This window comes from Polypterus senegalus, unplaced genomic scaffold (assembly GCF_016835505.1).
Source record: "Polypterus senegalus isolate Bchr_013 unplaced genomic scaffold, ASM1683550v1 scaffold_1712, whole genome shotgun sequence".
NCBI classification, from domain to species: Eukaryota; Metazoa; Chordata; class Cladistia; order Polypteriformes; family Polypteridae; genus Polypterus; species Polypterus senegalus.
Window position 1 is genome coordinate 35262 of NW_024379204.1, and position 10603 is coordinate 45864.

Here is a 10603-nt window from a genome sequence, read left to right on the forward strand (position 1 = left end):
CAAAACTTTGGGCTAGACCAGCCTTCTGTCTCAAAAGGTGTGCTGCCACAGGCCGGAATGTCACATGGGGTCACGCCTGCCAGTCTGTGTGCTAAGCCTCCTGCTCAAGCTGATGTTACTTGCAACACTTTATGGGCAAGACAGGCCGGCCACCTGGGGAGCTTCAGGCACGCTTTGGCTAAGACTGTAGTATTCCACGACTGACACGCCCCCACCTTGGGGACCATGGAGACAGCCTAGATTGGGAACAGGAGAGTTGAAGCTAGGGGTTTGCCTGGCCCATCCAATGGGATCGACCTGGTGGTCGGTATTTCCGGTGAGCACCTTCCTTTTAATAAAACAGGGACAGCCTCACGGAGGGGAAAGAAGCCTGTGCCGGAGGACGCATTGAGTTGAATTTAATGAATTAATTAATTAATGTAATTAGCTTAATTTAATTAAGTTCCATGTACTTCGTAGATTGCTTTTAGAAAATGGGTCCCAAAGGAAATGTGAACAAAGGCCTGTTGTAAGAGTGAAGGGTGTCGACACTGCTCTTAAAATTTAGTGGCCTTATTAAGTCCGAAACCACAAGCAGTCCCTGCAGTTTGTCTGATGCAGTTCTTGTCTGGTACCTGTCACAGGACAAAATTTTCTCCTCGGCCTCCCACAGTGGTGTCGGGGAGTTGTGAACGTGTTCTGAGATACCTGTGTCACACCATCACTGAGCCCCTCTGTTTTGTGTGTATCGAAGGGATGAGGATGGTAGTTTTAAAGCCGCCCTTTCCTTTCTTGTCCTAAGTCTGCCTGCCTCAAATCCCACTGCCGAAAATACCCAAAGCACCAATGACTGTCCTCCTCAGACTCCCCTCCTGTACGGCAGTCCAAAACCCGGGGTTTTCCCGCCCGGAACCTTGCTTTTTCAGCTGGTCCAAGGGGGGCCTACAGCCGTTATACGGGCACGCCCTCTGGCAGGCAGCGCCTTCCGTTGATGTTCCATGCCTACGCAGCAAACGGTGGGCTGCCGGAGTTTGGCACGCTTTGCCTTTGGAAGACAGAGTTTTGTTTAAGTTTAAAATTGATACCCCCTATCTGGGATCTATTATTTGATTTTAACAGGAGATGGAATAGTTTTTCTCCATGACACACCGGTATTTCAGTACTTCCAGAGCGGTGCACTTCCACTGGATAAACAAGCAAGCAGCCTTGGTGGGGGCCTACTATGAGGGAATAGTTAGAAGCGATGATTTAATTATTTAACTGATAATAAAATATTAACACCCAATGCTTATAATTAAAAAAGTTCAGTGCCGTAGGAGCATTCTTGTAGTACTCCAGCATTCCAAGTGTCAGGGGGAGGTCAATTAGAAGGCCGCTGTTGTAAGAGTAAGAGTGTCGACGACCAAGCCTGTACCGCTCAGGAAGCCTGCTAAGCTCCCAGAAACCGCCCGTCCGCAGGCGTCTGAGCGGCCCGCGCCTGTGTCCCGGGCCTTGTTCCACAGGCGGGCCCTCTCCCCCATCTTCACCCAAAGGGAACTGGTGTCGAAGATTGGAACTGGTCCGAGGGTATCTAGCTCGCACCGCTTTCTTCAGACGCCCTTCTTTGTTTTGGCACAGGGGGGGGAGAGGGGAAGGGAAGTTGCCTCGCCTTCACCCGCCTCCCCCCAATCCCCCCACGAGCCAAACACCCAAAGGGGCCAACTGACTGTCCTCCCCACGCCCACTCCCACCCCAGCTGTATCGCTACCCGCTTCCAGACAACCCGAGGGTTTTTCCGGGGAAAATCTTGGGCTTTGTATCAGGCCTTGCCCAGGTGGGCCTTTGTCACGAGGCCGGGAAAGTCACATGGGTCCGCTCGCGCTTTGTCTAGGGCAGCTGCTCCCCCGCTGGATGCTTTCCTGCAGCTGACATGCAAGACGGGGGTGGCTGGCCTGGGGAGTTTGTGGACGCCGCCTTTTCTAGATCATGTAGTATCTGTTCTATCAGTTTAATATTGATACGCCCCTATCTGGGGACCATATATTAAATTGATTTTGGAACAGGGGGATGAATAGGGGGTTGTCTCATCCACGCATCACCTGGTATTGCAGTACCTCCAGGGGGTGCACTTTCTCCTTACTGGTATAAAACAAGAAGCAGCCTTGGCTGGGATTGCCACATGAGGGAAGGGAAGAAGCTCAGCCAGAAGATTGATTTAATTATTTAACTGAATAATTAATTAATTAATTAATTAATTTAGTTTAATTTGACTTAATTAAGAAAAGTTGCTCCCGTAGGACGCTATTGCTTGAGTACTTCCAGCATTCCAACAGATTTTACAGGCTCGGGAATTAGAAGGGCTGTTGTGGGGGGAGTGAAGAGTGTCGACCACCAAGCCTGTACCGCTAGCAGGAAGCCTTTATTAAGCCCCAGAAACCACGGCGTCCTGCAGGCTGTCTGATTCGCTGCAGCCCCTGTGTTCAGGCCTGTTCACACAGGCGGGGCCCGGGGTTTCCTTCTCCTTTCATCTTCAACCAACAGGTGAACGAGTGTCGAAGAGGTGAAGTGGGTTCGAGGATATCTAGTCCACGCCTTCACTGACGCCTCCTTCTTGTTTGTGGGCATCTAGGGCGGGGGTGGAGGTGGAGAAGGGGGTTTGCCCCCCTCCCTTTCCTGGTCTACCCCGGCCCCCAAACCCACCACGAGCCAAACACCCAAAGGGACCAACTGACTGCCTCCCTCCCACCCCACTCCATCCCAGCTGTATCGCTCCCAAGCTCAAGACAACTCCGAGGGTTTTTCCGCGCCAGGCAACCCTTTGGGGTTGTATCAGGCCTTTGGGTCCAAGGTGGGCCGCTTTGTCACGAGGCCGTGGAATGTCACATGGGTTACGCCTCGGCGCTTTTTCTTAGGGCAGCTGCTCTCCTGCGTTGATGCTTACCATGCAGCTGACGAGGGGAAGACGTGGGCTGGCTGGCCTGGGAGTTTGTGGCACGCCCCGGGCCTTTTGGCTAAGATGCAGTATCTGTTCTTATCAGTTTAATATTGATGTCCCTATTGGGACCATATAAAATTGATTTTTGGAACAGGGGGATGGAATAGGGCTTGCTCCCCACCCACGAGACTGGTATTGCAGTTTCCAGGAGCGTGCACTTTTTCCTTTACTGGGATAAACAAGACAAGCAGCCTTGGCTGGGATTGCCACTATGAGGGAAGGGAAAGAAGCTCTAGCCAGAGCAGGATTGATTTAATTATTTAACTGAATAATTAATTAATTAATTAATTAATTTAGTTTAATTTGACTTAATTAAGAAAAGTTCATGCGGCTGTAGGACGCTATTGCTTGTAGTACTTCCAGCATTCCAACAGATGTCAGGCAGGCTCGGAATTAGAAGGCTGTTGTGGGGTGAGTGAAGTAGTGTCGGACGACGCTCTGTACCGCTAGCAGGAAGCCTTATTGCTCCCAGAAACCACGGCAGTCCTGCAGGCTGTCTGATGCGCTGCAGCGCCCCTGTGTTCGAGGCCTGTTCACACAGGCGGGCCAGGATGTGCCTTCTCCTTTCATCTTCAATCTCCAACAGGTGTGAACGTGGTGTTCGAAGAGTTGTGAACGTGGTGTCTCGAGGGATATCTAGCTCGCCACCGCCTTTCACTGACGCCTCCTTCTTTGTTTTGTGGGCATCTAGGGGCGGGATGGAGGTGAGATGGTGGTTTAAAGCCGCTCCTCTTCCTTGCCTGGCCACTCCACTCCCACTGGGCCCAACCCGGGTTTTCCCCTTCAACTGGGCTTTTATAGGCCGGCCCCAAGGGGGCTTTGCACCCCCCCAATCCGGTTCACCCCCGGGCGTTGGGGACCCTTCCCTCTGTTTACACCCGCAGCAGTGGGAAGACGGGGGGGGTTTTGGGCCCGGGGGGGATGTTTTTTCTAAATATTACTTTTTTTATTTAAATTCTGAAGCCCCCGGGGACCTATTTAAATTTTTTAAAAAGATAAAGGGGGGTGTTGGGACCCCCCGGGGGGTTTAGTACCCCGGGGGACCCCTTTTCGGAAAAACAAACAAAGGCCCGGTGTACTTGGGGGGGGGGGGAAACCAGGGCCCCGGGGAAAAATTTTTTTCTAAAATTAATTTTTTAAAATTTGTTTTTTTGTTTTAAGAAAATTCAGCGGCCAACGCTTTCTTTTAGCTCCCTTTCCCTGTGGCACGGTTGAAAGGGGGGTGGGGTGGGGGCCCGCCCTTTACCCCGCCCAAACCATTAACCCCCAAAACCAGGGGGGTCCCAGGCTCCCCTCCCACCCCCTGGGGGTTCAACCCCCCGGTGTTTTTCCCATTTCCCAACCCCGGTTGAAGGGTTTTCAAGGTTGGGTTTTCCCGGGGGGGGGGGGGGGGGGGGGGGGGGGGGGGGGGGGGGGGGGGGGGGGGGGGGGGGGGGGGGGGGGGGGGGGGGGGGGGGGGGGGGGGGGGGGGGGGGGGGGGGGGGGGGGGGGGGGGGGGGGGGGGGGGGGGGGGGGGGGGGGGGGGGGGGGGGGGGGGGGGGGGGGGGGGGGGGGGGGGGGGGGGGGGGGGGGGGGGGGGGGGGGGGGGGGGGGGGGGGGGGGGGGGGGGGGGGGGGGATATCTAGCCTGCCACCGCCTTTCACTGACGCCCCCTTCTTTGTTTTGTGGGCATCTAGGCGGGATGGAGGTGAGATGGTGGTTTAAAGGCCCCCCTTCCTTGCCTGGTCTACCCCGCCTCCCCCCAAAACCCACCACGAGGGCCCAAAAACCCAAAGGGACCAACTGAGTCCCCCCCCCCACGCCCACTCCCACTCCCAGCTGTATCGTACCTGCTTCCGCACAACCCGAGGGTTTTTCCGCGCAGGCAACCCTTGGGCTTTATCAGGCCTGCTCCAAGGTGCCGCTTTTGTCACGAGGCGGAATGTCACATGGGTTCACGCTCGGCGCTTGTCTTAGGGGAGCTGCTTCCTCCTGCCAAGTTGATGCTACCATGCAGCTGACGATGGGCAAGACGGTGGGGCTGGCTGGCCTGGGGAGTTTGTGGCATCGCTTCGGCCTTTGGCTAAGATCAAGTGTAGTATCTGTTCTTATCAGTTTAATATCGATACGCCCCCATCTGGGGACCATATATTAAATTGATTTTGGAACAGGGAGATGGAATAGGGCTGTCTGCCCACCCACGAACGACCTGGTATTGCAGTACTTCCAGGAGCGTGCACTTTCTCCCTTACTGGTATAAACAAGACAAGCAGCCTTGGCTGGGATTGCCTACTATGAGGGGAAGGGAAAGAAGCCTAGCCAGAGCAGGATTGATTTAATTATTTAACTGAATAAAATAAAATAATTAATTTAGTTTAATTTGACTTAATTAAGAAAAAGTTCATGCGCCTGTAGGACGCCTATTGCTTGTAGTACTTCCAGCATTCCAACAGATGTCAGGCAGGCCCCGGAATTAGAAGGGCTGTTGGGGTGAGTGAAGTAGTGTCGGATCCACCGCCTGTACCGCTAGCAGGAAGCCTTATTAAGCCCCAGAAACCACTAACAGTCCTGCAGGCTGTCTGATGTCGCTGCAGCCCTGTGTTCGAGGCCTTGTTCACACAGGCGGCCAGGGTGTGCCTCCTTTCATCTTCAATCTCCAACAGGTGTGGGAAAGGGTGTCTGAAGAGCTGTGAACGGGGTCTCGAGGGATATCTAGCTCGCCACCGCCTTTCACTGACGCCTCCTTCTTTGTTTTGTGGGCATCTAGGGCGGGATGGAGGTGGAGATGGTGGTTTAAAGCCGCCCCCCTTTCCCCGCCTGGTCTACCCCGGGGTCCCCAAATCCCACCCACGAGCCAAACACCCAAAGGGGCCAACTGACTGTCCCTCCCTCCCCCCCGCCCACTCCCACTCCCAGCTGTATCGCTACCCTGCTCCGCACAACCCGAGGGTTTTTCCGCCCCTGGCAACCCTTGGGCTTTGTATCAGGCCTTGGCTCCAAGGTGGCCGCTTTTTTCACGAGGCCGGAATGTCACATGGGTTCACGCCCGGCGCTTTGTCTTAGGCAGCTGCTTCCTTTCCGCGTTGATGCTACCATGAGCTGGGCGATGGGCGACGGTGGGGCTGGCTGGCCTGGGAGTTTGTGGCATCGCCCGGGGCCTTTTGGCTAAGATCAAGGTAGTATCTGTTTTCATTAATATTGATACGCCCCATTGGGACCATATATTAAATTGATTTTTGGAACAGGGGGATGGAATAGGGGGTTGCCTTCCACTCCACGCAAACGACCGGTATTGCAGTACTTCCAGGGGCGGGGCACTTTCTCCTTTTCTGGGATAAAACAAGACAAGCAGCCTTGGCTGGGGGTTGCCTACCATGAGGGAAGGGAAAGAAGCTTAGCCAGAGCAGGATTGATTTAATTATTTAACTGAATAATTAATAATTAATTAATTAATTTAGTTTAATTTGACTAATTAAGAAAAATTCATGGCCTGTAGGACGCTATTGCTTGTAGTACTTCCAGCATTCCAACAGATGTCAGGGAGGCTCGGAATTAGAAGGCCGCTGTGTGGGGTGAGTGAAGTAGTGTCGGACTCCCAAGCCTGTACCGCTAGCAGGAAGCCTTATTAAGCTCCCAGAAACCACGGCAGTCCTGCAGGCTGTCTGTCGCTCGCCTCCTGTGTTCGAGGCCTTGTTCACACAGGCGGGCCAGGATGTGCCTTCTCCTTTCATCTTCAATCTCACAGGTGTGAACGTGGTGTCGAAGAGTTTGAACGGGTGTCTCAGGGGATTCTAGCTCGCACCGCCTTCACTGACGTCTCCTCTTTGTTTTGTGGGCATCTAGGGCGGGATGAGGTGGAGATGGTGGTTTAAAGCCTCCTCCTTGCCTGGCTACCGCCTCCCAAATCCCACACGGGAAACACCCAAAGGGACCAACTGACTGTCCTCCCTCCCACGCCTCTATCAGCTGTATCGGCTACTCCTTCGCACAACTCCAGGGTTTTTCCGACCGGAGGCAACCCTTGGGCTTTGTATCAGGCCTGGCTCCAAGGTGGGCCGCTTTGATACTTCGAGGCGGAATGTCACATGGGTTCACGCTCGGCCTTGTCTTAGGGCAGCTGCTTCCTCCTGCAAGTGATGCTTACCATGCAGCTGACGATGGGCAAGACGTGTGGGGCTGGCTGGCCTGGGGAGTTTGTGCATCTGCGGCCTTTTGGCTAAGATCAGTGTAGTATCTGTTCTTATCAGTTTAATTCAGATCGTCCCCTATCTGGGACCATATATTAAATTGATTTTGGAACAGGAGATGGAATAGGGCTTGCTCGCCTTCCACTCAGCGACACTGGTATTGAGTACTTCCAGGAGCGTGCACTTTCTCCTTACTGGTATAAACAAGACAAGCAGCCTTGGCTGGGGTTGCCTACTATGAGGGAAGGGAAAGCCTAGCCAGGAGAGTTGATTTAATATTTAACTGAAAATAATTAATTATTAATAATTTAGCTTAATTTGACTTAATTAAGAAAAGTTCATGCGTGCCTGTAGGACGCTATTGCTTGTAGTACTTCCAGCATTCCAACAGATGTCAGGCGAGGCTCGGAATTAGAAGGCCGCTGTTGTGGGGTGAGTGAAGTAGTGTCGGACACCAAGCCTGTACCGCTAGCAGGAAGCCTTATTAAGCTCCCAGAAACCACGAAGCAGTCCTGCAGGCTGTCTGATGTCGCTGCAGCGCCCCTGTGTTCGAGGCCTTGTTCACACAGGCGGGCCAGGATGTGCCTTCTCCTTTTCATCTTCAATCTCCAACAGGTGTACGTGGTGTCTGAAGAGTTGTGAACGTGGTGTCTCGAGGGATATCTAGCTCGTCACCGCTCTTCACTGACGCCTCCTTCTTTGTTTTGTGGGCATCTAGGGGCGGGGATGGAGGTGGAGATGGTGGTTTAAAGCCGTCCTCTTCCTTGCCTGGTCTACCCCGCCTCCCAAATCCCACCACGAGCGCCAAACACCCAAAGGGACCAACTGACTGTCCCCCTCCCCCACGCCCACTCCCACTCCCAGCTGTATCGGCTAACTCGCTTCCGCACAACTCCGTAGGGTTTTCCGCCTGTGGCAACCCTTGGGCTTTGTATCAGGCCTTGGCTCCAAGGTGGGCCGCTTTGTCACGAGGCCGTGGAATGTCACATGGGTTCACGTCTGCGCTTGTCTTAGGGCAGCTGCTTCCTCCTGCCAAGTTGATGCTTACCATGCAGCTGACGCATGGGCAAGACGTGGGGCTGGCTGGCCTGGGGAGTTTGTGGCATCGCTTCGGCCTTTTGGCTAAGATCAAGTGTAGTATCTGTTCTTATCAGTTTAATATCGATACGTCCCCTATCTGGGGACCATATATTAAATTGATTTTTGGAACAGGGAGATGGAATAGGGCTTGCTCCGTCCCCTCCACGATCGACCTGGTATTGCAGTACTTCCAGGAGCGTGCACTTTCTCCTTACTGGTATAAAACAAGACAAGCAGCCTTGGCTGGGGATTGCCTACTATGAGGGAAGGGAAAGAAGCTCTAGCCAGAGCAGGATTGATTTAATTATTTAACTGAATAATTAATTAATTAATTAATTAATTTAGTTTAATTTGACTTAATTAAGAAAAGTTCATGCGTGCCTGTAGGACGCTATTGCTTGTAGTACTTCCAGCATTCCAACAGATGTCAGGCGAGGCTCGGAATTAGAAGGCCGCTGTTGTGGGGTGAGTGAAGTAGTGTCGGACGACCAAGCCTGTACCGCTAGCAGGAAGCCTTATTAAGCTCCCAGAAACCACGAAGCAGTCCTGCAGGCTGTCTGATGTGGGTGCAGCGCCCTGTGTTAGGCCTTGTTCACACAGGCGGGCCAGGATGTGCCTTCTCCTTTCATCTTCAATCTCCAACAGGTGTGAGCTGGTGTCTGAAGAGTTTGACGTGGTGTCTCGAGGGGTATCTAGCTCGTCCGCTCTTCACTGGCGTCTCCTTCTTTTGTGTAGGCATCTAGGGGCGGGGATGGAGGTGGGGGATGGGGGGTTTTAAAAAACCCTCCTCTTCCTTGCCTGGTCTACCCGCCTCCCAAATCCCACCACGGCCAAACACCCAAAGGGACCAACTGACTGTCCCCTCCCCAGCCCCCACTCCCAGCTGTATGGCTACCTCGTTTCCACAACTCGAGGGTTTTCCGCGGTTTTTGGGAACCCTTGGCTTTGTATCAGGCCTTGGCTCCAAAGGGGGGCCGCTTTTGTCACGGGCAGTGGAATGTCACATGGGTTCACGTCTCGGCTTGTCTTAGGGCAGCTGCTTCCTCCCCGCCAAGTTGATGCTTACCATGCAGCTGGCCTGGGCAAGGCGAGTGGGGCTGGCTGGCCTGGGGAGTTTGGCATCGCTTCTCGGCCTTTTTGGGTAAGATCAAGTGTAGTATCTGTTCTTATCAGTTTAATATCGATCGTCCCTATCTGGGGACCATATATTAAATTGATTTTGGAACAGGAGATGGAATAGGGGCTTTTCTCCGTCCACTCCCTGTCGACCTGGTATTGCAGTACTTCCAGGGCGGTGCACTTTCTCCTTTTCTGGTATAAAAACAAGACAAGCAGCCTTGGCTGGGATTGCCTACTATGAGGGAAGGGAAAAAAGCTCAGCCAGACAGGATTGATTTAATTATTTAACTGAATAATAATTAATTAATTAATTTAAATTTTGTTTAATTTGACTTAATTAAGAAAAGTTATCGTCCCGTGGGGCGCTTTTCTTTAGTACTTCCAATTCCAACAGATGTCGGGGGGCCGGGTTTGAAGGCGCTGTTGTGGGGGGAGTGGTGTGTCGGACGACCAAAAACCTGTACCCCTAGCAGGAAGCCCTTTTAACCCCAAAACCCAAAGCAGTCCTGCAGGGCTTGGCCCGCAGCGCCCCCTGTGTTCGAGGCCTTGTTCCACAGGCGGCGGATTGCCTTCCCCTTTTTTATCTTCAACCCCAAAGGTGTGCGTGGTGTCCGAAGAGTTGTAAACGTGGTGTCTCGAGGATATCAGCTCGTCAGCCCACTCGTCTCCCCTTTTTTTTTGTGGGATCTAGGGGGGGGTGGAGGGGGAGATGGTGGTTTGCCGCCTCTTCCTTGCCTGGTCTACCCCCTCCCCAAATCCCACCACGGCCAAACACCCAAAAGGGGCCAACCCGGCTGTCCCCTCCCTCCCCCCGCCCCCACTCCCAGCTGTTGGCTACCCGTTTTTTTAAACTCGGGGTTTTTTGCCCTTTTCCCTTGGGCTTTTTCAGGCCTTGGCTCCAAAATGGGCAGCTTTGTCCGGGCGGGAATGTCACATGGGTTCACGTCTCGGGGGTTTTCTTGGGGGCTGCTTTCCCCAAGTTGATGCTTTTTTGCAGCTGGGGCATGGGCAGGGGTGGGGGCTGGGTGGCCTGGGGAGTTTGTGGCTCCCCCGCCTTTTGGGTAAGATCAATTGTATCTGTTCTTATCGTTTAATATCATCGCCCCCTCTGGGGGCCATATATTAAATTGATTTTTGGGGCAGGGGGGGATGGAATAGGGGCTTCCGTCCCCCCACTCGAACCTTATTCAGTACTTCCCGGGCTGATTTTTCCCCCCCTTTAAAAAAAAATTTGGGGGGTTTTTTAAAAAAAACCCGACAAGCAAAAAAAAAAAAGCTTTGGCCG

At 53.2% G+C, this 10603-nt stretch overlaps 2 non-coding genes and 6 pseudogenes across 2 annotated transcripts; all 8 read left to right on the top strand.

The window, feature by feature from the left end:
• The first annotated feature begins 1930 nt into the window (after positions 1-1930).
• On the top strand, positions 1931-2092 carry LOC120519818 (annotated as a pseudogene).
• An 858-nt stretch (positions 2093-2950) lies between these two features.
• LOC120519821 lies at positions 2951-3116 on the top strand (annotated as a pseudogene).
• A 1882-nt stretch (positions 3117-4998) lies between these two features.
• Positions 4999-5177, top strand: LOC120519829 (annotated as a pseudogene).
• A 901-nt stretch (positions 5178-6078) lies between these two features.
• On the top strand, positions 6079-6255 carry LOC120519820 (annotated as a pseudogene).
• Positions 6256-7127: 872 nt separating this feature from the next.
• Positions 7128-7308, top strand: LOC120519817 (annotated as a pseudogene).
• A 915-nt stretch (positions 7309-8223) lies between these two features.
• LOC120519812 lies at positions 8224-8408 on the top strand. The gene has a single exon (XR_005631671.1). It is a non-coding gene; the product is annotated as a U2 spliceosomal RNA (small nuclear RNA).
• A 911-nt stretch (positions 8409-9319) lies between these two features.
• Positions 9320-9504, top strand: LOC120519828. The gene has a single exon (XR_005631682.1). It is a non-coding gene; the product is annotated as a U2 spliceosomal RNA (small nuclear RNA).
• An 855-nt stretch (positions 9505-10359) lies between these two features.
• On the top strand, positions 10360-10505 carry LOC120519825 (annotated as a pseudogene).
• Positions 10506-10603: the final 98 nt, after the last annotated feature.